The sequence below is a fragment of the Fringilla coelebs genome (genome assembly GCF_963513975.1).
Source record: "Fringilla coelebs genome assembly, chromosome: Z".
NCBI lineage: Eukaryota > Metazoa > Chordata > Aves > Passeriformes > Fringillidae > Fringilla > Fringilla coelebs.
This window is the reverse complement of record NC_140031.1, coordinates 34,585,516-34,609,289: the sequence shown is the minus strand read 5'-3', so window position 1 is coordinate 34,609,289 and position 23,774 is coordinate 34,585,516. Positions and strand designations below refer to the sequence as shown.

The window sequence follows — 23,774 nt, the reverse complement described above, 5'->3', positions numbered from 1 at the left end:
GGACGCCCACCGAGCGGTGCCGCCGCCTCGCCCCGGCAGGGGCGGGAGGGAGGAGCTGCTGGCGGGAGGAGCCGTGCCGCGGCACCGCCCCCCGCCGTCATCTGCGCTGGAGGTGAGGGAGCGCGGCAGCGCCGGCCGGGAGCGCTGGGGGCGGCAGCTCGGTCCCCTCTCCGGCCTCGGGGTGCTCGGCTGGGCGCCGGCGGCGAGGGGCCGCCCCGCGGAGCGGTCCCGGTCCGGCCGCAGGCAGCGCTGAGCTTGCCCTACCCTACCCTGCCCTGCCCTGCCCCGCCGTGTGTCCGCTGCTGCGGACGGGCGGGCGCGGCGTGCCCGGGGACTGCGGCGTGGGCTCTCCGGGTTAGTCTGATTATGTTTTTATTGCTGTTCAGTTCGGCCTCAGGGAGAAGGGCTGCGGGGAAAGGCGGGCGGCGCCGGGCGGAGGCCAGCGGGGCCCCCGAGCCGGGCTGGGGCAAGTGCTGAGCCGCGCCGGGGCGGCGGGTCCCTGTCCCCGCCGGGAGCCCCGCCGGCACCCGGGGCCTTGAAGGACCGGCAGAAAGCGTGTCTCGTTCCTGTGCTGTGTATGTGTGTGTGTCTGTCGGTCTGTCTGTCCTTGTTTTGGGAGGGGGGGAGATTTGTCTGCGAACTTCCACGGACTTCTAAGTCTCTTAATTGTGGGGTTGCAGCACTTTAAGGAAAGAGAGCACCCAGCAGCATGTGGGGGGATGGTGGGAGGTAGGTTCCTGCATGCCTGAGGCGCTGGCCATTTCGGGGTTGAGCTCTGCTGCAGCTGAACGGGCTTTTCCAGGGGCACGCAGCGATCCCGTGGAGGTCCGGGAGAACGGGGCTGGATCGGGACTTTCCTGCCCAAGAGGCTGATTTTGCTGAATAGAGCCCGATAGCAGGAAAGTTCTTAAATAGTAAACTGACCTGTTAGTACCATAAAGTGACTTCTGTAAAGTAGCAATCTCTCCAACAGCCTGCTTAGGTGATCAGAGATTTTTGGGTTATCCTCTGCCCCTCTCTTTTCTCTTTAATGCTACCTTTTAAGTTAAGTTATGATGCATACTATTGCTTTAGGGAAACTCGGTGTTGGTGTTGTTATCTCTCCCTAAGGAAATGTAAATAGACTTGCTTCATGTTGCTTCTGAAAGGATATTGCTTAAGGTGAAGAAATAGAGGGTTTGTTCCTTTTATTTTGTTAGAGAGTCATGTATTTATGTAGCTGATTTGACATTAACATTTTGATAATGTAAGGTGAAGAGGGCTAAAACCAATGTTAAAACCACAGAAATTCTTCTTAAAATGAACCTAAGGAGTACTGATAGTTCTGAAATTTATGAATGTATATTGTAGCACCCACCGGACCTTTTTATGTAGCAATGTAAATTTATAGGATGTTTATTACATGGTTTATTAGTGTGGAGATGCTTATAATGAAGTTCATTAAATTGTGTCTCAACATTCTCCCATCTTCAAAGTCAAGAATACATGTTCTGATGAATGCCTAATGTAGTTGTTATTCTGATTCTTCCAAAACCTATAATAATACTTAATTTGTCACCTCTTTCTCCACCCAAATATTTTTTCCTATATATAATCTATTGGGGTTTTTTCCTTATAGCCATTTCAAAACTGATTCAGAAAAACCAAAATTGAACATAATTATTCAAATCTCTGGTCTTAAAGACCAGTGTCTAATAATTAATTTATTGGGAGAAAATAAAACAGGTCTGTAAATATGTTCCTCTTAATTATTTTTATTTTACTGTATTACATTCTTTCCTTGATTCTTTCCTTCTTGCAATTAGATCAGACAGGGAGTTGAAAATAATTCTAAGTCTGGGAATTGATCCTTAAACCATTAAAAGCAGCAGGAGATATCTTTCTCCAGACTCATTGCGTGCTAGTTAAAGGGTGTCTTTAGTTACATATTTGGATATTCTTAATATTGGAAGAATTGAAGCATGTGCCTAAGAATAAGCATTTGCTCACATGTTTTACTGTAGTAGGGTGTGTTTGTGAAACGGTGTTGATTTCTCTCTTTCTTGTAGCCTGTCGGGAGCTAAAGGGGTTTTTTTTCTTTTACTTTTGACACCAGTAGAATGGGCTAGAAATTATAAAAACTACTTTCTCTGTGGTCATGTAATGTGCTCCATGTGCTGTTGAAAATGTGCTTACCGATTCTTCCAGTCCTGAATGTACTGTACCTAATCAGTGTGTTTATATTCTGTGTAACCAAGGCATGTTAGGTGTGTTGGCATTCTTGGCTACTTTAGAGTAGAAACTGGCAACAACCTTTCTTTAGGCAGCTGGTTACAAGGCACTGCCTCCCCCTTTTTCCCCAGCTCACATTTGGTTTTAAGGGTAGATAAGGGCTGGCACAGCTTCCATGCCCTTTTCAGCACCGTTTACAATACAGTACTGTGCTAGCAATTGCTGAGAGCCTGCCTAAAGGTTTGTCTTTAACAGTGATTGAAGAATGTATACTTGTTGGTGTTGCAGTGTAATCGCTTTGATTATGCGATCACCTCCTATGAGGAGGTAACGTGCTAAGTGGCTGAGGGAAAAGCTGTGGATGTAGGCTACCTGGACTTTACTGAAGCCCTTGATACTGTCTCCCACAGCATTCTCCTGGAGAAGCTGGCAACCCATGGCTTTTCCAGCTGCCCTCTCTGCTGGTTAAAACCACTGGCTTGATGCCCAGGCTCAGACAGTTGTGGTAAATGGAACTACATCTGGCTGGTGGCTGGTCACAAGAGATGATTCCCAGAGCTCAGTCTATCTTTAAGATTTTTATTGGTGATCTGGATGAGAGGATTGAATATACCCTCAGTAAGTTTGCAGGCAACACCAAGTGGGGCGGGAGTGTTGATCTGCTTGAGGATAGGAAGATTCTGCAGAGAGATCTGGACAGGCTGGACTGGTGGGCAAGGCATGAGCCAGTGTGTGTGTCTTGTGGCCAAGAAGGCCCCTTGGCATTCTGGCCTGTTCCAACAATAGTGTGGCCAGCAAGACCAGGGCAGAGATTGTCCCCCTGTACACAGCACTGGTGAGGCCACACCTCAAATCCCGTGCTCAGTTCTGGGCCCCTCACTGCAGGACAGACCTTGAGATGCTGGAGGGTGTCCACAGAAGAGCAATGGAGCTGGGGAAGGGTCTGGAGCACAAGTCTGGGAGGAGTGGCTGTTGGAGCTGGAGAAAAGGAGGATCAGGGGAGTGCAAAGGAGGCTGAAAGGAGGGTGTAGCCATGTGGCGGGGGGGGGGGGGGGGTGTCATTCTATTCTCTCAGGTAACAATTGGGCAAGAGGAAAAGGCCTTAAGCTGTACTAAGGAAGGTTTAGATAAGGTATTAGGTAAAATTTCTTCACTGGAAAGGTGGTCAGATGGAGAAGAATGCCCAAGGGAGTAGTTGAGTCATTATGCCTGTACACGTTCAAAAGATGGGTAGACATGGATCAGTGGTGGACCTGGCACAGTCAGGCTAACAGGTGGACTTCATGACCCTAAGTGTCTTTTCCAACCTAAATGATTCTATGATTCTACTGCTTGGAGTTATATGACACCATATTTGAAATTTATATATTGTGGACCGTAAAAAGCAAACTTCAATGATCAGATGAAATAAAATGTGCATTTAGGAGCATATTGATGAGCATTTGGGTATGTGTTTTATTGATTAAAACCCCATATTGGATAATAGCAAGCTCTCCACAAGTTAACTGCAATGGAATGCTTCTTCAAGTTAAGTCTTTGCTGGCATAGCAAGTGGGAATTGGATCATGGTCTTCATGTCTTTTCTGCTGGACATCCTGCCATTCAGTGGTAGGTACAGTTTGGACCATTCCTTCTCTAAGTGTAATTTGTACTTGAATGAGTTTTGTACTGTCACTACTTGTTACAGGCTCACACCATTGATGCTCTGAATTTTATATTCTCTAAATAGATCAAGTGTGTAATTTGTCACTGCAGATTCCTGTTGTGGTTATGTGGTCACATGTGTTGTCTTATTCTTCACATTTTTACAGTCCCAAAAGACCCTTTCTCCTCGTATGTGAGCAAGAAGCTTAAAGTCCTCCTTCGGTGAACTGGAAATTCAATTTTTTAATGGTCCTTCTTAATTCTCCAGTTGTGACTGGAAAACTATATCAACCTGTTGCAAGGTAAAATTCACTATTTCATTGTTATTTCCTCCTTGCAGTAAAGCTGGTCTGTTTTATTTGTCATCAGTGAAGTAGGAGGAAGTTGCAAATGTTGCAAGTGCGTTGTTTATTTTCACTATTGTCTAGATGTGCTTGTGTTTTGTATTTTGAAATATGAAATTTTTAAGTAAGAGTAAACTCACAGTAGTTTCTTAAGTGTGTAACAGCTATGATCTGCATCACAATAAAAAAAAAGTTAGTTGGAAAATTTTTTGTGATGATGTGCATTTGCATAGTCATAAGATGGTTCTGTCTAGTAAAGCAGGTGCTGGATGATGGCCATTTTATTAACCTTTCTCATTTTTTTTGCTAGCTCTTTTAGCTCAACATTCATGTATTTTGTGATTGTGTGCCACCTGCCCACCCCCTGCTTGGTACCCTCTGTTTTTTTATGTGATCCTTGTTACTGCAGTATTTTAAATTCTATAGATAGTGATGTATACCTTTTAAAATGTCTCTTTAAGATCAGAGAACACACCTTGGAGCTGAGGCACAGAAGCTGAAAGATTCATTCAGTGGTGTATAAGAAATGTGACACCGCAGATCAAGACCCAGTGTTGGTAAGATGGTTTTATTCTCTTCTAAAGGAGACCAGTTCACTGTGAATCATAGAACTCATCCTATGAAAAAAAAAAAGTCTCAGACTTCTGGAATGGAGTTCCTCTTGGCTCCTTTTATCTTTGTGCAGACTTAGAATTTGGCAGTATTTTGGCAAGGAAAAAGATAAATTGAAAAATCTGTTTTGTGGAGCTTTTAGTTTACGACCAATTATACATTATGAACAAAAATACAAAGATCTTTTGATTGCACAAATACTTAAAATCAATACCCTTCAACAGTAGAAATCTTGGTGTAATTTGCAGTAGTTGACAGTTATTAAGCCTTGTTAACAGCTCCAGAAATTTAACTGTACCATTTGAGCTGAAGAAAACTGCTGCCATTTAGATTACAGCTTGGTGAGCAGTGCAGTTTAATGAGAAGTTTTCTTCAGCACCAAACAAAGCTGACTGAAAATGCTACAACTGTTGCGGCAGTTTGCCACTTTTTTGGCTGTGGTTGCACAACTGTTGGTAAGGCTTTCTGATAATATCGGATCACTGAACGCATCTTAATTAAAAATAACTTTGCAAGAACAAAAGAAACCAGTGTGAAGGGCAGCTGTCTTTCAACTGGCTCTTTAGCTGGGGCAATTTGCAGGTTCCACCTGCATTTGTGGGGTTGTGTTGTGATTGGGGGGGGGGGGGGGGTGTGTGTGTGTGTGTGTGTAAATGGTGGGGAAGAGGCATAAGAGAAGTGGAATTGAGACTGATAGTTTCTCTAAAAGTCTGAGACCTGATCGTTTCTCTTGCTCTTGAAAAGGTGATTGAGTGCATGAAATTGCTGTTGGTGTTCATTTGATGTAGTCAAGAGAGCGAAATTTGTTGCTTGCTTTTAACAGCTTAGTGTTGCCTTGTCCCCCACCTGAATCTCGCTTTTGGTGCCTGTCTGGGCTTTTCCCCCCCATTCCTGCTGCTACTTTGTAGCAAAATTAGCTACTTTTACTACTCTGTAGCAAAGCCCATGGTCAGATCAGCGCATGCCAAGGGAGAGAATGGACTGGATTCTCTTCACCCTGTACGCAGACATTCCCATCCTTTGCTATCTGGAAAAGTAATTTGCTTTCTTTCTCCTTGTGAGTTTGTTTTCACAAGAAGTTCTTGGCCTGAGTACCAGTTGAACCAGCTAAATGCCAGAGGACACATCCATGCAGCCAGATGATAGCTTAACTATAAGGGAGCTACAGGCCAGTCAGTCTCACCTCTGTGCCCAGCAAAATCAGGGCATAGATCCTCCTGGGAATGTGCTCTGGTGCATGGAAAATAAAGATATGTTTGGTGCCAGCCAGCATGGCTTCACTATGGGCAAACTGTGCCTGAAAAATTTGATGGCTTTCTATAACATGGTTATAGAGTAGTAACTCTTGGTAGTCAAGAGCAGCTGGCACCATCTACCTGGACTTGCACAAAACATTGCCACTGTTCCTTGTCTCTAAACTGAAGAGACATGGATTTGGCAGGTGGACCACTTGTTGGGTAAGGAATTTGCTGGATGGTCACACTCAAAGAGCTGTGGTCAATGGCTCAATGTCCAAGTGGAGGGCAGTGGTGAATGGTGTCCTCAGGGGCTGGTGTTGGGAGCAGAGCTATTTAACAGCTCTGCTGGTGACAGGGACCATGGGATGGAGTGCACCCTCAGCAGCTGTGCTGAAAACACCAAACTGTATGGTGTCAACATGCTGGAGAGCAGCGATGGCACCCAGTGGCACTGTGACAGGCTTGAGAGCCTCATGTAGGTCTCCTGTAGCTCCTGCATGGGGGTTGTGGCAATCCCAAGCGCAGATACAGGCTGGGAGGAGAATGGGTTAAGAGCAGCCATGGATAGAAGACTTGGGGTTGCTGGTTGATGAGAGGCTGGACGTGACTGGGAAATGTTCACATGCAGCCTGGAGACCCAACCACATCCTGGGCTGCATCCAGAGCAGGGTGGGCAGCAGGGCCAGGGAGGGGATTCTGCCCCTCTGCTCTGCTCTGCTGAGGCCCCACCTGCAGGGCTGTATCCAGCTCTGGGGTCCCAGCACAGGAAGGACATGGACCTGATGGAGAGAGTCAGGAGGAGGGCCAGGAAGATGATATGGAACAACTGGAAAAACTCTCCTGTGAAGACAAGCTGAACAAGCTGAGGATGTTCAGATTGAAAAAAAAGAAGGTTCTGGGGAGACCTTAGTGCAGCCTTCCAGTACCTAAAGGTGGTAAGAGAGTTGCTGAGGGACTCTTGATGAGGTAATTTAGTGATACAACAATGTTTCTTTGAACTGAAAGAGGGTACATTTAGATTAGATATTACAAATAAATTCTGTTTTGAGGGTGATGAGGCACAGGAAGAAGGTTGTTCAGAGAAATAGTGGATACTTTGTCCCTGAAAGTGTTCAAGGCCACATTGGATGGGGCATTGAGCAACCTGGTCAGGTGGAAGGTGTCCCTGGTCTGCCTGGTGCTAGTGGGGTTGGAACTAGGTAATGTTTAAGAATGCTTTCAATCCAAACCATTTTATGATTCTGTGATTAATTGTAGAAAGGGTGTGCCCATCACTCTCCAGGTCTCAGTGTAGCTATTCCCAACAGCAGCAGCTGGGGGAGTAGGGAGATACCAGCAGCAGCAACCTGATGGTAGTCCCAGGTCTGTATCGAGGCTGGCAGCCTGTGCTGGCCTCTGGTCTGTGTCAGCAGCTCTTGCTGACTAGGATGTGTAGAAAAGTTTCCCAGTGCTGGAATGGCATTGCCATTTAGTTATGGAAAATCTTGTGAAGTCTCCTGCCTTTAGCCACCATGAGAGCCAGTAAATGTTTGCTCTTGGATTCATTACAAACTGTTGCTTCTTCCCCAAATCTTTTTTTTCAGTTCATGAAGAGGCCTAACTGAGTGAGATAGCACATCTCAAACTGTGGTTAGCTCATTACTAATGACAGTAATAGGGTCACAGGCTGTATGTCAAATGGCCTTTTGTTGGTTTTATGAAGATTTCTGCTGATCTCTGAGTGATTTGGAGGGAAGTTTGTTATCTTCTGGCTTACAAAATTGGGAAATGTGGACTTTTTGTTTGTCTTTTTTCTACCCAAGTGAACTCAGTTGCTGGTAAAACATTTTAAACACTTGTGAGCCAGAAAATTTGGAAGAAGCCAGGTTTTCATTTGGGTAGTGTAAAAATCCATTGCAGCTACCAGTTCTGTCTATCTCCAATTAGAAGATTGATGAAAATATTTATTTTGGGTCAAAATAACAGTCTTCATGGCTATGTACCTTCTCTAACCCAAGTTGTAAAGCTGCATTATTAAAATGGAGCTGAGAAATTTGTGGGGCTCCTGTTAAAGCTATACTGAAAATCTTCAAAGGATGATTGAGCTAAATGGTAAGATTCTGGGATATCCTGGTTACTGCTAAGATAACTTTCTGGAGTCTGCAGATGGTCCCCCTTTTTATACCTAATTTAAGTCTTGGTCTTAATGTGTTGTAAGAGCTTTTTGACAGGAGTAATGCAGCGGCCATCGAGGCCATGGCCATGTTGAGTCTGGCAGGGAGCACTACATAGGATCAAAACTATCTCAGATAAGAACACTGAACTTCATCTTCAGTAGTGCTGTCTGAGTTAAGTTTTATAGATCACTGTATTATTTAGTTACTTCAGTGTCACATTTGACATTCAAAACTCTGTCAAGGGATGAGTCAGCTGTGTTGCAATCCTTTGTCTTTAGTGTCTGTTTCCCTTCCTCTAGGGTTTTACAAATTTGAGAAGAGTTGCTACCAATTTCTCTGAATATACAAATATTTCTGTATGTATAATTCTAACAAAACATTGCTAAGAAAATATATGGTCCTATTCAGTCTTTTCTCTCCAGTATGTTTACTGACCACATTTGGAGAGATTTATCTGAGGATGGAGGGGTGAAAATTGCCTTCTAGGCTATAAGAGAATATGAGTCAAGGTAAAGATCACTATACCTTTAGTCTCTTCAATGTGCAATGCATAATCAGCAGATCCACACCTGCCGGTGCTGATTGGGATCTCTGTATTTCTTTGCAATATGCTTAATGTGAGATTCTTCACTGAGCAGAGGGGATGGTCTGGTGTGGAGATTGCTTCTTACTCAGCTGACCCAGCTCCTGGTCACCAGGCTGCAGAGAGATTCAGCGGTGTTTCTGTGGTTAAACAAGTAGCCTGCAAAGAAGAAGGCTCATGTGTCTTACCTTGCATGAAGGAGCAAACCCTTATGACGAAATTGAGTTTCCAGCTTCTGCCAAAACTCGTGTCTTTGCTTGAGTTTGAGTGATGTGGAAGTCAGTATGGATAACTGTATAAGGTATGTGACAGTCATACCTGTCTGCATGAAGGCTGGCACACAGAGAAGCCTTTGAGGGACTGGTACTTTAGCTCTTTACATCCCACTCAACTTTGAGGAAAAGAAACTTTCACATTCCCAGTGGTAATGGAAGCTCCTGAGAGGGAAGAGAGATTTCCACCAAGTTTAGTCACTTTGTTAAACATGAAAACAAAGGAAGTATTGTGAAGAGCTTTCTGGCTAGAAAACAGTAAATCTTCTCATGGGAGGCCACAGTTTCTGGTTTTGTTTTTAGTACAAACATGATGATGTAACAAAGTCGTCTTGTTAAATAATGATACTTGTATGTTTAATGTTATCAGTTTTTGTTTACACTACAAACTTTTTTGCCAGCTATTCATACATTGCTGTAGTAGGACTCTTAAATACAGCAATGGAAAGAGCATTATTGTGTATTTCTCAAGTGCAATAGAAATCTGAATTGGAAACTTACTTTGCTTAGAGGCTTTGCTGGTCTTTCCACTAGAAATAGTTTTGAAGTACTGAGAATGTAGATGAGTAGGGGTCATAGTCTTTCTGATCACATTTTCTGTCATTGTTAGACTTCTGCTAAAATTCATGGTGCTGCTTGCATAAACAGATGTGGTGCTTCTTAGACTACTTTAATCTTCAGGCCTGTCAGCATGATGATTCTTAGTGGATGCAGAAAACAGAGGTGGCATTCTTAAAGATGTGTCTGTTTTCTAGGCAGAAGAACACACACAAAATGCTACTACATGGGGTGCAAATAATGGAATCTGAGTATAAGATATTAAAGGTACCTAAAATTGAAGCACAAATACCTTTGTCTTCTAGACGTCTTCTAATAGTCTGATATTACAATGAAACAATAAAAAATTTTAGTGTTGATAGTGAGAAGGAGCAGTTTGAGACCTCTTCAATAAAACAATCCATCCAATCATGGTCTTAATTGACTATGTGAATACAAAATTGCTTTTATATCACTTATATAGGAATACCTGCTAAAATGTTCTCTGTTGCACTAATTTTTTTTTTTAAAAAAGGGTAAATGTATTTTTGGAGCCAGATCTAAGGAATGAGTAGTTTATAATTATAAATATTTAGTTAAGATGGCTCACATCCTGCTTTTCATTTGAAATGTATTTCTTATTAAAGTCTTATGCTTAAGTTTTTGAAGGAAAAAAAAAATCCAGCAGAAGGAGGAGTGTCCTACTTGTTAGCCTGCAAAGCTTTAATTAAGTCTTGGAGTATTGTAAACTGTCATCTCTGTGCAGTCCCAAGCTCTCTGTTGGGAATTATGTAGAACACGGGCAACTAATTTTGACCTGTCCGTGGAGAAATATTTTAATTGTCTGCATATGAAAGAGCAGATTCAGTGTACTGATTCAGTGTTCTCATGCAAAATAGCCGAGAAATATACAAGTGTCTAGCAGAACTAGTTGTTTTGTATGGCTGCCCCAGGCCTTGGTTTAGTGTTTAGAAGGTTGCTTTTCTTTCTCTAGGTTTCTATCCTGCCAGAGAACACATGGGGTTTTGTTGTGTGTTGGTGTCTATCTAGGTGTGACTTGTGTTTTTCATATACTTATGTTGGAGTCTGAAGTGTTACTACTAACAGACAGACCCCATCTAGGACTGTCTGTGTTGTTTGACTGCCTCTCTGTAGCAGAGTAGCAAAACTAGAAGATTTGAGCAGCAGATGAATACTTTGAGTCATCTACAGCCCATACAGGCTGCAATGAGAGCAGCTTTTTCTTCATTTTTTCCTTCTTACCTCAACAGACAAGGTTGTTATTATTGTTATAATTATGTGAGCACAGGCCTTCCTGTTGTGCTGTTATTAACAAGAGTGAGCACACAAAGCTTTGGGATAAAAGAGGAAATGTATTTGAAACTACTCTTCAGAGTTACTGGTTCCCAGCTTGAGATCATTGCGTTCTGCTAGCAGCTGAACTGATCAATGCACTTCCTCTTTTCCATAGCAACCCAGTAAGTCACTAAATTATTGCTTTGCTGATTAGTATTCTGACTTTTCTTTATAGGCTTGTTTCTAAAGGCGAATCTGTGACATGCGCTTGTCTGACTCCTAAATTTAATAGATACTCTGCTTGCTGTGGGAGGCTGATAATGTTGTAAGACAAATGTACAGTGCAACACCAAGAAAGGAGATTGCTATCTCTGTGTTTCAGCAATGTACATTAGCAGTATTTTCTTACTATATAAATATTTTAAAATGTTGTTTCAAATGGAAATAAAAGAGCCATTATATGCTTGATCTCTGGGAGCTCCAGCATCTAGATTTAGCTGTATTTCTGTGGGATCAGAAGTCTGTCACACTAAAGCCCAAACAGACCATGTCTTGTGTGTAACTGACTTCTGAGTTGGTAAGTCTTTTCCTACTTTTGGTTTGAACCTACCCAGCTTCTGGTTTTTGTACTTTGTCACAGAAGTGAAGAAGTGAATCCTCCTCTACATGATGGAGAATTGACATATTAAACTATTGATCTGAGAGCAGTACCCTCTTTACCATAGTTTCTCCAGAGGAAATGTTCTGTGAGTATTCTTAGAGTAATTGTGTTCTGAGGAACTCTTCTTTGAACTTGTGCAAGAAAGATTTCTGTAGTTTAGGTGCATTTGTGATCAAACTGTAATTTTGGTGCAGCCTCAAAGCAGTTGTGCATCATAGGAATATCCTACCTCGTGTTTTTTGGTGCTTGAATTTATTTACCTGTGATGTAAAAATGATAATTTTTTAACAGCTGTGTGACCATATGTGGAGGTCAATTATTAACCAGTAAGCAGCCGTGAACACGTGCACGCTAACTAAGTGCAGTTACCTTCATCAGTCATCTTGACTCCTTGTACATATACACTGCATAAACTATCTGTAATTTAAAATTGTCCTTTGCATCTTGCCACTGGTGCCAAAAAGATTTTTGCTTTTTATACATTTTCCATATATTTGTAGCTCAATAGACTGCTATTACATAGTTATATAGGTCCTTAACTAACTGTAGTGCTGTCCTACCCCTTACTTAGATTTTAGAACAATAAATTAATGTTCCTGGAATCTTTAGTTTTGCCTCTGTAGTGAACCAAGGACATTATTATTATTATTTTCTCCATGTATCATATACATAATAAATGTGTAGTTAAGAGCTGGGGAGGTGGAGGGGGCTTTAGTAGAGGCAGAACCAAAAGTGTGGGGATGACTTAATTAACTATTCCTCTAACTGGATGATTTCTGTTAAGTATGCTAATTTTTTCAAACTTATAAAATTATCAGGGTCCTGTATTATGTGTGCATTTCACTATATTTGCACCATGAAGGGCCTTCATTTAAAGTAACTGCTTTTTATCATCTTAATATTGTTTGGCTTGTGATTTTAGGTATCTCCACTTGGATCATAGTTCCAGTGGTGATATTCCTGTGTTCCACTTCACTTGGTATGAAGTGAAATCTGAATCAACAGAAATTTGAAATCTGATTAAGACCCTTTTGTGTGATCCTACTGTTGGTGTTTCCTTTGTTAGTTTGCTGCACAGGGTTATTCTTATCCCCTCTCTGTCCCTCTGAGATGTGTAGGAGCTAAAGTGGTGAGATCTGAATCTAAGTGTTCTTTGGACGAACAATGGGAACCCTGCCAGGTATAGGTGTGTGCCCCAATACAAAGTTTGAAATGGCTCTTCTAGGTGGTCATGGCTTTTCCATACTTGCCTGTGTTCCTGTTATGTGGGCAAGGACCCCCTCTGGCCCTCACTAGCATTCTTCCCCACGGCGGTGTTGCCAGTGCCCTAAATCAGCTTTGTGCGCAGTGGTGTGGGCAGGTGTGCCACAGGCACAGCTGGCAGAAGGCATGCATCATTGCAGTGTTGATGCAGGTGACTGATGGTGAGGAGCTTGGTGTTTGGGGCACATGTAACATGGTACCATAGAGAACTGATGCACATCCATAGTCTATGCCTGGTTTGCGTCTATGGTAAACTTAAAAAAGAATTGTGAAAGTCACCAGTGATTGAAGGACTGTCTGATCTCTTTGGTTGGGATGTGACACTGTAAAAAGCAGTGTGCCTTTGTTTCATTCTTCTCACATCAGGTTGTATTTGAGTAATTAGAAGTTCTCTTTGAACAAAAAAGTTACTCTGAAAGAAACGCCTTTTTTATTAAATTATGGCAGTGTGAATTGTGGGATGAAACCCCCCACCTGTACTAATTTGGATTGATAGCTGATTTGCTTCACTTAATTTTTTTAAAATAATAGTATGTATTGCCAAGTCATAATCCAGTTTAGATTGTACATCTGCCTTTCAAAAGGAAGATGCTCATGTTTTGATGGCTTTTTTTCCCTCACCCTGATACAGGCTACCAAAAAAATGGAGTGATTTATTTCAGAAATAAGCTGTAGTAATTAAGATAAGTCACCTTTTAAGCTTTTTCCATGCATGTCATTATTGCAGCTCTTACTGGACCTGAATTTTACCTGTTTATGACTGCATCCCTATGCCAGCCTGTGGTCAGAAAGACCTTGGAAATCACAGGCACACAGCAGTGTCAAGCTGCTTATATTTTTTTCCAAAACTCAGGGGGCTTTCATGTTCAAGGAAGAGCTTAAATCTAAAATAATCATATTCGGTTCATTTTCATCTGAAACTATCTGGTCTGTTCAAATGTTGTTCACACATGTTTCATAGAACTTTGAGTTGAATTTATGTAGTTAACAAATTTCCTCAGCCTTGATGTTCAGAATATTTCTGACTTAACAGGATAGTACCATACTATGACAAGTATGAAAGCACACAAGTACATTGTTTATTTAGTATGGTTAAACTGGAGGTTAAAATGCAAGTGGCAATTTTAGCTGAAGTTAGGTGTATAATATCAGATTTTGTTAGGAAGTACATTAGAAGCTTTTTGCTTGTCTTTGAGTTGTTGGCTTTTTGGAGGGTTTTGGAGGTTTTTTTGGCTATGAGTTTTTTGTTCTGTTTTGTTTAGGGGATTTTTGGTTTTTTTAAAATTTGGTTTGTTTGTTTGGGGGCTTTTTAGTGGGTGGTTTTTTGGGGTATTTTTTGGTTGGTTGGTTTTTTTGGGGTTTTTTTTTGTTTTTTTTTTTTTTGTCACAGCATTACATTAATAGAAGAATACAGTTTACCTGCAAATAAATGGTGGTAAAGTCCATGATGAAAAGTGTGGTTCATAAATGTAGACTTAAAAAACAAAAGATGCTTTATGATATTTTTGTTGGCTGCTATTAAACAAATCTTTGATTCTTTCATAGATCTTCAAAGCAGAAAGAGTTTAACTTCAAAGTTGAGGTGTAATTACAGGGACATAAGTTTCTTTCAGCGATTTAACTTCTTTGTTGAAAAGTAGACTTTCTCAGTGTTTGCAACACTCTAATATCGTGCTAAAGCATAACAAATGACATGAAATCTGGTAGAAATATGTATTTTATGAAGTACTTTGACAGAATAAGCAACTAGGTTTAGTAAAAAATTATTCTTAAGTTTTGCATTTGCAATAATCTCTAGGGATCCAAGTGACAAATGTCTGGCTAGAATTTAGTAACTGCTTGGATTTAAACTTTGTTTTAGTAGCAGCCACATTAAATGCTTGGATGTTTGCTTGCAGTGCTCTTAGTATTGTTTATCCTTTTATGCAAAGTGCATTTGACACAGTGGGGATTATTGCAATTAAAAGCAGCAAAAGTTTGGCTGAAAAGGTTGGAAGCATACAGAGTTTGATTTAGGTGTTTTGACTAATTGAAGTGAGAAGCAGCAGTCGAAACAGGGAGATGGATGTTCAGTGTCTTTCTGTGGGACCTCAGAAATACTCATTATAAACATTGACTCTGTATATTTGTTACTTTCACCATCAGCTGTGAGTGATATTTAGAACGGGTTTTGCAAACTCTGAGAAATACTGTGTAGCATGAATCTACAAAGTGAAAATGATAGTATGCCTTTAATATACTAAAGGTTGGGATTTGCAGGAGCACCCCGAAACTTGGAAGGATGAGGAATAAAATCTTCAGTGGTTTTCTTAAAGCTTTTATGCTGTCTTCACCAATGGTGTCTTCACCATTAAAATTAAGTGTAAATTTTCAAACACAGAGCACAAAATGCAGCTTCACATTTTGTTGAAGAATTTAAGCTAGGTGTTAAATGGAAATGAGTAGTTCAGCAAGATACAGCTGGTTCTTGTAGCCTCAGTTCTGGTGTGTAGATTTGTTGTAAGGCGCTGGAGGTAAAAGCATTTCATGAAGTGCAGTACATAAGACCTGGACTATGTAAGTTTTTGCTTTTTATTAAAAGCTTGCACTTAGATTGTCAATCGTCTGCAATAAGCTGTCCCTTAAAACCTGGGACATGAGGAGAAAATCAGGGCTAACCTCCAAGACCCACTGAGTTGCTGCAGCTCCTTCTGGCAGAAGTGAAGATTCCAAAGGTCCAGCCTTTTACGTGAGAGACTCTTAAGGACTAAATAAGCAAGTTGTAGGAGCTGTACCTTTAAGTGCAAACTGAAGAACAGAAACACAGCATAGTGAGTACAGGGAAGGATAAGATCTCACGATTGAGGCCCATTTGCACCTGTGTGTTTCCTGTGGTTTGTCTCTGCATTGCAGGAGAGCAGAACCTGTTGCCTGTCTCTGTGCAGGGTAAGCATATGCAGGCTGTGAACCTGCTTGTGCTCTAGGGTTTCTCAGAGACTCCAGCAGGACACTGAGTCAGATTTCACTTGACTGTGTTATCTACTGGGCCTTGACCATGTATTTCCTGCCATATATTCTATTATGTAACTTTATTTGTACCCATGAAATATTGGAATATGTTCTGTTCTGTCACGTATGTTCTCTTGACACACAACACTGTGTGCACATAAGTGAGAATCAGACCTGGTATTCGGGGAATAATTGGCAAAGCAGCAGTGATGCTGAGAAGTTACAAGGTCATTTGTGATATTTCCATCTGTTCATTTACTTTTATCTTCAAGAGAGTAAGGTTGTCTGCAGGGAAAGCAAATATTTTAATGCTCAGACAGTGAATCATCATTCTAGGTGTGTGCAAAAGGTATTAAATGTAGAGCAAGAAAAAGAATACCATTTTTTCCCAGTTTTAACTTTGTTGCACTACTTTGATAGCAGCTAGTGAAAGTGAGGGACAACTGTAGCAAAAGCCAACTTAAAAGAAATGTGACTCTTAGGTATCCTGGAAATTGTATGTATGAAATAAAGTACTCTCAATTGTGTTGTGTTCTGCTGAATTAACACCAAAAATCATCACGTTGTCATCTTTAAAAATCAGTCTACAATGGCAAATTGTATCCCTACATATTTGGGTTTCAGTGGGAACAGGAATTCTCATTCCTGCTCAGCCGGAACTGGATTGATTTGGATGTGGCCCATGAAACATGGTTCTGCAGTTCCTGTACCTCCTATTGACAAGAAACCTTTTCTTTGTCTAGCAATAAGACTTAAAAACTCCAGTAATAGGCAGAAATTTTGGCTAATCAAGGTCTTAAAAATGCATTGGAAAGTAGTTTGTCTGTTTAGTTGATATGATAAAGAGATTTGAAAGCCAGGAATCACTCAGATCTAACACTGTTGCAGTGCCACACAATAAAATTCTAATTTATTTGAATATGGTATAAGACTAAGTTAAGATAAATTTCTCTTAATGAAAATTCACAGGTTTCCAACATCAACTATGCATTGGAGGGGCTACCTGTAACTCACCGATTCATGATTAATATTATAGCATAATTTAAAAAATACAGTATTAGATTTGCTTTGATATGTTTTGTATTTCAGATATTGTAAGAACATATATGTAAGAATATGCCGTTATTATGCCGTTATTTTATCAGGTCCTATTGCTTTTGATACTATTCTTCAGCAAAAATGTGTCCTTAAATTATATGGGAACAAATTCTTTCTCCATTTCACAGTTCTGATATCATGTTCAGTTGAGTATATTTTTCAGTTTACCACTGCATGTTAGTAACAAAATGTATTTTATAAGCTTTATCTCTGTGCATGGATATATGTCCAGTATACATATATGTGCCATCGGTTCAGTGGAAAGTGTTTCTGACCTTACAGGGAGTTAGAAATAACTGAACATCAAGGTCTCTTCCAACCCAAACCATTCTATGATCATCATAATATAATTAAATGGTGTAGTATGTAACATATAATGTAGGCAGAATATGCATGTATAAAAATTGTGCACGTGTGTAAAAAAGCATTCTTTGGCTTACCTATGAATGGCTTTTCTGAACTCAAGTAAAATTTACATTTTATGTATTTCCTTTCATTCCAATATACCTGCCTAATGGCTTAAAAATGTGCTTTTACAGAGATGAAAAGCATATGCTTTTCCAAAAGTCTGCTCTGAACAGTGGTATTTTTAAATTCCTGTTTGTTTCTAGTAAAATTGAGGTGACAAACTGACCACAAGTTTGTGAGTACAAGTTTGTGAGTACTTACAGAGTAGTTTTTTCTGTCTTGAATGACATTATGGGGGGGGGGGGGGTATGGCTGTTAAGGAGGTAATTTCAAGCAACATTTTATTGGAAAATGTGTGAATTAGGGTGACTTTCCTCTCACCCCGGTTTTATTTAGATCCTGTGAGAGCTCTAACATATCTTGCATGGTTCTGTAGTATTGAATGTTTAGACTTTACAGGTTGTTTGGCCTATAAGTGTCTGTGATTTAACTACATGAAGGATTCTGTCTCTTGCTACTTGTCCCACTGCTACAAGGAAATCTAGATGTTTTTAATAAGGTGCGTACTGCCTCATTTAAGTTGTAACTCAAGCAAGCTTCTTGTAAGCAAGTTAGACTACCTAATGCACTTTTTGTGCAATTCAGATATTGAAATTGGAAAAATTTCCAATTTGAAATTGGAAAACATTCTTTCCAGTTGCACTATTGAAGCATTAATAGAGCTTTGCTGTGCAGGCACGAAACCAATGAGCACTCCCTTTTCAGATTTCCTTAGTTATCAAGAGAGGTGGGCAAAGCTGTAGTCCAGATCTTTGCAAACACTGATAGTTAAGCCTGACAACCAAAATAAGAAAAATATTCTTCTCTGTCATGGTCTGGTCCTGAAGCAATTGTAATAAGTACAGTTAAAACTTCATCATTAAGCGCAGTTAAAATACCTTGTTTTCATACAGGATTGTAAGAAACTGGGCTGCTTTTGTGAGTTTTAAAAATATGTTTCCTCTGTGGTTATTGCTGGCCTCTCATAAAATGTGGTACAGATAGTCCTGTCTGGAGCCACACCATATTGCAGATGTAGCCTCTGGGGCCTTCTCTTTTTTCAAACGCATCATTTCTTAAATCCAGGACTCTGTTTTGAGACTATGCTAAACACAGCTTCAAAAACTATTTCAAGACAAAATTTTTTAGTTTTTAAAAAGTCTCATGCAAAATAGCTCTAGCTTTCTTTCTCAGGGAGTTTCCTTAAATATCATTCAGAGACAAAAAAGTGCCTGTTGTAGGGTTGTGCATTACTGGTAACTCATGCATGTCATTTGACAATAAAAAGTTTTAGCAGTGGAAAGTCTTAGAAAGGAGAGAGAGTATCAGGTTGAGGATGGTGAGGGAAAAGCCTTTCATTTTCTAATCTGTTACAGAACCACACTTTTTCCCCCATCTTTTCTGCACTGCATAAAGATTCACTAATAACTCAGTTGCCTGTACTTTATCTAGCAAGGCAATTTTTCTGGAGTGGTCAATTACCTCTCCTGCTTCTTGTGTTTATCTTTGTTTTTTTCCTTATTCTCTTGAGATCTGGATAATATACTTCTTTGGGGTGACGTTTATGGATATTTATGTAGCCTGGCTCCTGTGTGAGATGTGAAATACTTTGGGCTGTCACTATTTATGCTCTAAAATGGGGATAAGAGAGGCATCTTGTATATGAGAATAAATACTGTTTTTATTTAAGTAAATATAAATATATCATGAAAGTATCTTTTACAAATAATAATGAGGGCTGAATTTTGTCAGACTAAGAAACACTGGATTTGTACTACTTTGTGTTCTTAACAAGTAATGCAACAAAACTAAGATATGCATTTATTAACAAAGTAGTATGCTATTTTTTCCTTAGGATTAGTTTTGCTATTCCTATTCTATGAGATCATTTCTGACGCTACTGCAGTAGAGGTGGGGGTTTTGTGACATAAATGCTTTAATGCTTTCACTTCTTTTTTTTTTTAAATTAAAAAAAAAAAAACAACAAAAAAACCCCAAAAAACAGGACCAGGTTCTGCAAGCAGCCAAGCATCAAAGCAATTTTTCTAAGGCGTAGTAATGCAGGAAATAAGGGAAACACATTTCTCCAGAAACAACTTGCTTCTCTTATTTTTGAGCCATTTCTTGTGATACTGAAAGTTGTTCCCAGTGGAAATAATGGTGCATGGTGCCAAGTGATATCAGGAAGCTATGCTGGGAGAAGTGTGCAGTGACAAAGTTAGAGTGCAAGAAGGTAGTGGTGAAACTTTCTCATATAGGAGCACACGTACTGCAGCATACTGTCAAAATAGCTTTGATTTAATGAGCTGCAAAGGCAACCCTTGGACTTGTATCTCAAATTTAACACTGATAAAATGGTGTGTTCTGCAGAAAGCCTACTTGGAATGTATTTATGGAATGTCTTCATGTTCAAAAATATCAATAAATTTCTTTTGACACAGGGTGTTGGCGGGGGAGGGGGGGGGAAATCATGCTGTTATTTTTTCCCTTATTATTAAATATGTATATTCCTGGTAAGAATTATATAACAACAAGCTGCAAAATGGGAAAAACAAATGTGTTTCAAGTTATCCTGAGAGCATTAGTATAGTTAATGGTGAAATTTGGAGATTAAGCTAGAAAATGTCTAGTAGGACTGCAGATCATTTGAAATCACAAAGATAGTCCAGATATTAAAAAGTAATTTTTACCTATCACATTGAGGTCATGAAGGAACAAACCTGATGAATGACATATTTGTAGCTAGAAATTATGTCATCATGTCCAGGATGAAGCAGTGTCATAAAAATTCAGGACTCTGTATTGTGTCTCATCTTCTGTGGGATAAGAAACAGAGGCCTCAGGCAGTGCATGTTGAGTGTGGTGCTTCATGTTTATACCTTGCAAAGATGATGTGAGACTTGAGGTCTGTGCAAAAAAAAATAGGTGGACTCTTCCTCTGCTTTAATAAAGCATACACAGATTAGTTCTGCTAGTGTAAAATGAATATAAGAGTGAGAGTGTGCAAAGCTGTTTCAGTCATAAAAATACTTTCATGTGAAGTAGTTTGTTTGTATACAAATAACTTCTGTTGGTGCAGAAGTGGGAGGACAACAATTTCTCTATCCAGACTGCTATGAATACATCCAGTATTGAATGCAAGATATGTAGAAAGATGATCAGAGGTCTGGAGAACCTGTCATGTAAAGACAGGCTGAGACAGTTGGAATTTCTCAGCCTGGAGAAGAGAAGGCTCCAGGGAGACCTTGTTGCATCTTCCAGTACCTAAAGGGTACCTACAAGAAAGCAGGTGATGGACTTTTGACAAGGCCATGTAGTGACAAGGGGAAAGGCTAATGGCTTTAAACTGGGAGAAGATGGATTAGATATTAGGAAGAAATTCTTTACTATGTGGGTGATGGGACACTGGAACTGGTTGCCCACCGAACTTATAAGTGTCACATCCCTGTCAGTGTTCAAGGTCAGTTTGGATGGCGCTCTGAGCAACGTGGCCTACAGAGAGGTGCTATGCCATTCTTGTTCCAACATGATCTTTAAGACCTCTTCCAGCCCAGGCCATTCTATGATCCTATAAACTGCTATACTAAAATTCACAGATGAATGCTTTTTGCTGGAATTGTGACCATTTAAATCACAGTAGTGATAGCCTGTGTTTATATCTCAGGGCCTACAGTTAAGCTTCTATGTGACTTGGAAGAAAAATCTATGCATACAATATTTGCATTTTCTGTTTGGTTTAATCTGTGATCTCTTTTATGTGATATAATTGATAGAGGAGAAGAAAGGGTGCATGAGCAATAGGTGCCTGTGGTAAAGGCTCTCTTATACATGTCAGTTCTTGGGAGCTGTATTTGTTATGCAGAGTTCCTGTGCCACCTGTGACTCGATGGTATGGAAGGAGATCCCTCTAAACCCAAGTTTGTGGCCTGCTGGGCCCATTGATGCAAGAGGTTTTTCAGAGGCAGGTGTATGAAAACAGGCACCTACAGTAAATTTCTACCAACATTTTTTGGTAGAACAAGATATCCAGGATTAATAATAAAATTATTTTTTATTAATAATAAAATTATTTTTTCTAATTAGTTATATTAATTAGAAAACCGCATCATCATTGCTATGATTTGGAGAAACTCCCGAGAGAAGCATCTACCAAAAAACCATTGCTTGACCACTGCGTTACTGCTGTGAGGGGAAATGGATTGGCCATCTGCTGCTGTGTTAAGTCTGTGCATCTTCTTTCTGTCATAGCCTGATTTCACCATCACCTAGCAACTCCTTCATTCTCTCAAAAAAACCTGCAAGCTCAGACCTGTATCTCTAAACCAGTGCTTTTTACTGAAAACCTTTTGCTTTGAAGGGAGATATGGATAATGTCGTTTTTTAACCTTTTATACCAGACCAGTGTTAGTCTGCTTGTTAACAGCAGCTTTTTAAGTGTGATTACACCTTCAGACTGGCCTTGCGAGGCATCTTAGTGTCTAGCCCTCCTCTCTGTCACTTTTGCATGTGCACACACTAACTCGCACACAGACGCACAAACACACCAGCCAGAGCTGGTAAACCTCAGTAAAGGTTTTTAGCTGATCTAAAAGTAAAGGTTTGCTTAAGCTAATGGCTGCCTTTTACAAGCATCTGAGTAATGCTGTGCTCTGTAAGAAAATTGTTCATGCCATCATTGCCATTTTTGTGACGACCTGCTGCACCTGTTTCTGCAGTGAAGGCAACCATCTGTCTGTTCCCTGGCCATCCTTGCCACTAGAATGATGATGAAGGGAAAGCAGGCAGGCTTGTCCGGCAGGCTCTTGTCTTGCAGTATTCTTGCCCTTTATTTGGCAGTCCTTGGTTACTAATGCTGGGCTACAGCTCAGTGCTCTTATAAAGCTGCCACATTGCAAACAAAACTGAAGACCAGTTTATTTCTATAAAGTAAAAGCATAGCCAGCTAGAATGAAATTTTAATGAATATCACTTTTCTCTTACGTAGCTAATCATCAGGCTCCCTATTCCCAGGAACAAGACAGAAAACAGGGAGGTTCAGGGGCTACACACTGTTAGCAACAACTCTTCCAAGGCAATTTTCTATAAATGCATTTAAAATATGTGCTGTTGAACATACTGATCTTTGTCATCTCAGACTAAAAACCCCCAATCCAGTAGCCAGTAAAATTGTAGGCTGAAAAAGGTATTTAATTTATTTAATCAGGTGTTCCAGCAGATTAATGCCGGGTAAGGAATATAATAAAATAGGCTATTGCATTGTACACCTTAAATTGTAAGAACACTCTGTTCCTGGGATGATGTGTTGACTGAATTGCTGGGGTTTTTCCACTTTAGTCTATGGAATCTTTATAATATTCATAGCCATGTTTCATCTTGTCAGAATCTTGTTCTTTTTGTAGTTAACAATTCATAAAACAGTATACATTGAGCAAGAACTGTGATTAGTTGTGTGGGTTTTTTCTTTCTTAATGCTGAAAGCTGTATTTTTACCTTTTGAAAACTACGGTGTGGGCAGTTAACTGACTTACAGATAATACTGGATGCCTTTTCTAACCTACTTATAATGATGCTTCCAACCCAGTTATAATGATGCAGTGAGAGGTGGAGATACTGTTTCAGAGGGCTTTTGTGTGAAGGAAGGAGATTCTTATTTAAGCCTCTCAAGAATTCAGAGACCTTTTAATTTACTGGAAAACTCACACTAATTTTCTTGGAAGAGTTCACAGGTTCTGATGTCAGGTATGGCTGTTCTACAATGCTATCACCCACTACTTACTCTTGTTGCTGGTGGTAAACTGTCTTCTTTTTGTTTTAATTCCTGTTCACATGTACATGGACACTTAAATTGAAAGGGCCAATTTATGTGCAGATGTGTTCTTTACTTGATTTTGAATTTTCCTATAATATTTCCAGCTAGGTTATTTAAAGAAATCCAGCTAGTAATTTGCAAAGATGTTCAAGGGGAGGGAGACTGATGGTGCTTCTACATTGTTTGTTAACTTGCACTTTTTTAATACAAAAATGTTCAAGGTGGTGCAACTGTATGTGGAGTATAAACAACATCTGAAGAATAATAGTGTTTCAGAACTGGCAAAAACATCTAGTAATGACTTCATCTGACTTTCTTGCAGCCAAAACTGTTCAGGGACAGGTTTTTCAATTTGGTTTGGCAAGTGAAAGACTGTTTGAGACAGTTTGTTTATGACATTTGGCTAGAAATAACCATTTTAAAGGTTTATTCGAAAACATTTGTATTGCCATTTAAAATTTCTGAGACTGTGTCCATGCCTTAAAACAGCTGTACACGTTTCTTACCACCATATACCTCATGTTACTTGATGTCAGTAGGGTAGGTATGTGTGTTGATGTGGTTTGGATTTGTTTATTACAGTGCAGATATGCTCATAATTCAGCTGAGTGCCAA

At 40.1% G+C, this 23,774-nt stretch overlaps 1 protein-coding gene across 2 annotated transcripts in view; it reads left to right on the top strand.

Annotated features, from left to right (window-relative positions):
• Window positions 1-215: 215 nt before the first annotated feature.
• The window catches only part of PIP5K1B (phosphatidylinositol-4-phosphate 5-kinase type 1 beta), a 97,018-nt gene continuing 73,459 nt past the window's right edge, over window positions 216-23,774 (top strand). For both annotated transcript variants that reach the window (XM_084224557.1, XM_084224556.1), the window contains exons 1-3: window positions 216-354; window positions 4,023-4,157; window positions 4,661-4,756. The gene's annotated coding sequence lies outside the window, so the exon portion shown is untranslated. The remainder of the gene's footprint in view (window positions 355-4,022; window positions 4,158-4,660; window positions 4,757-23,774) is intronic.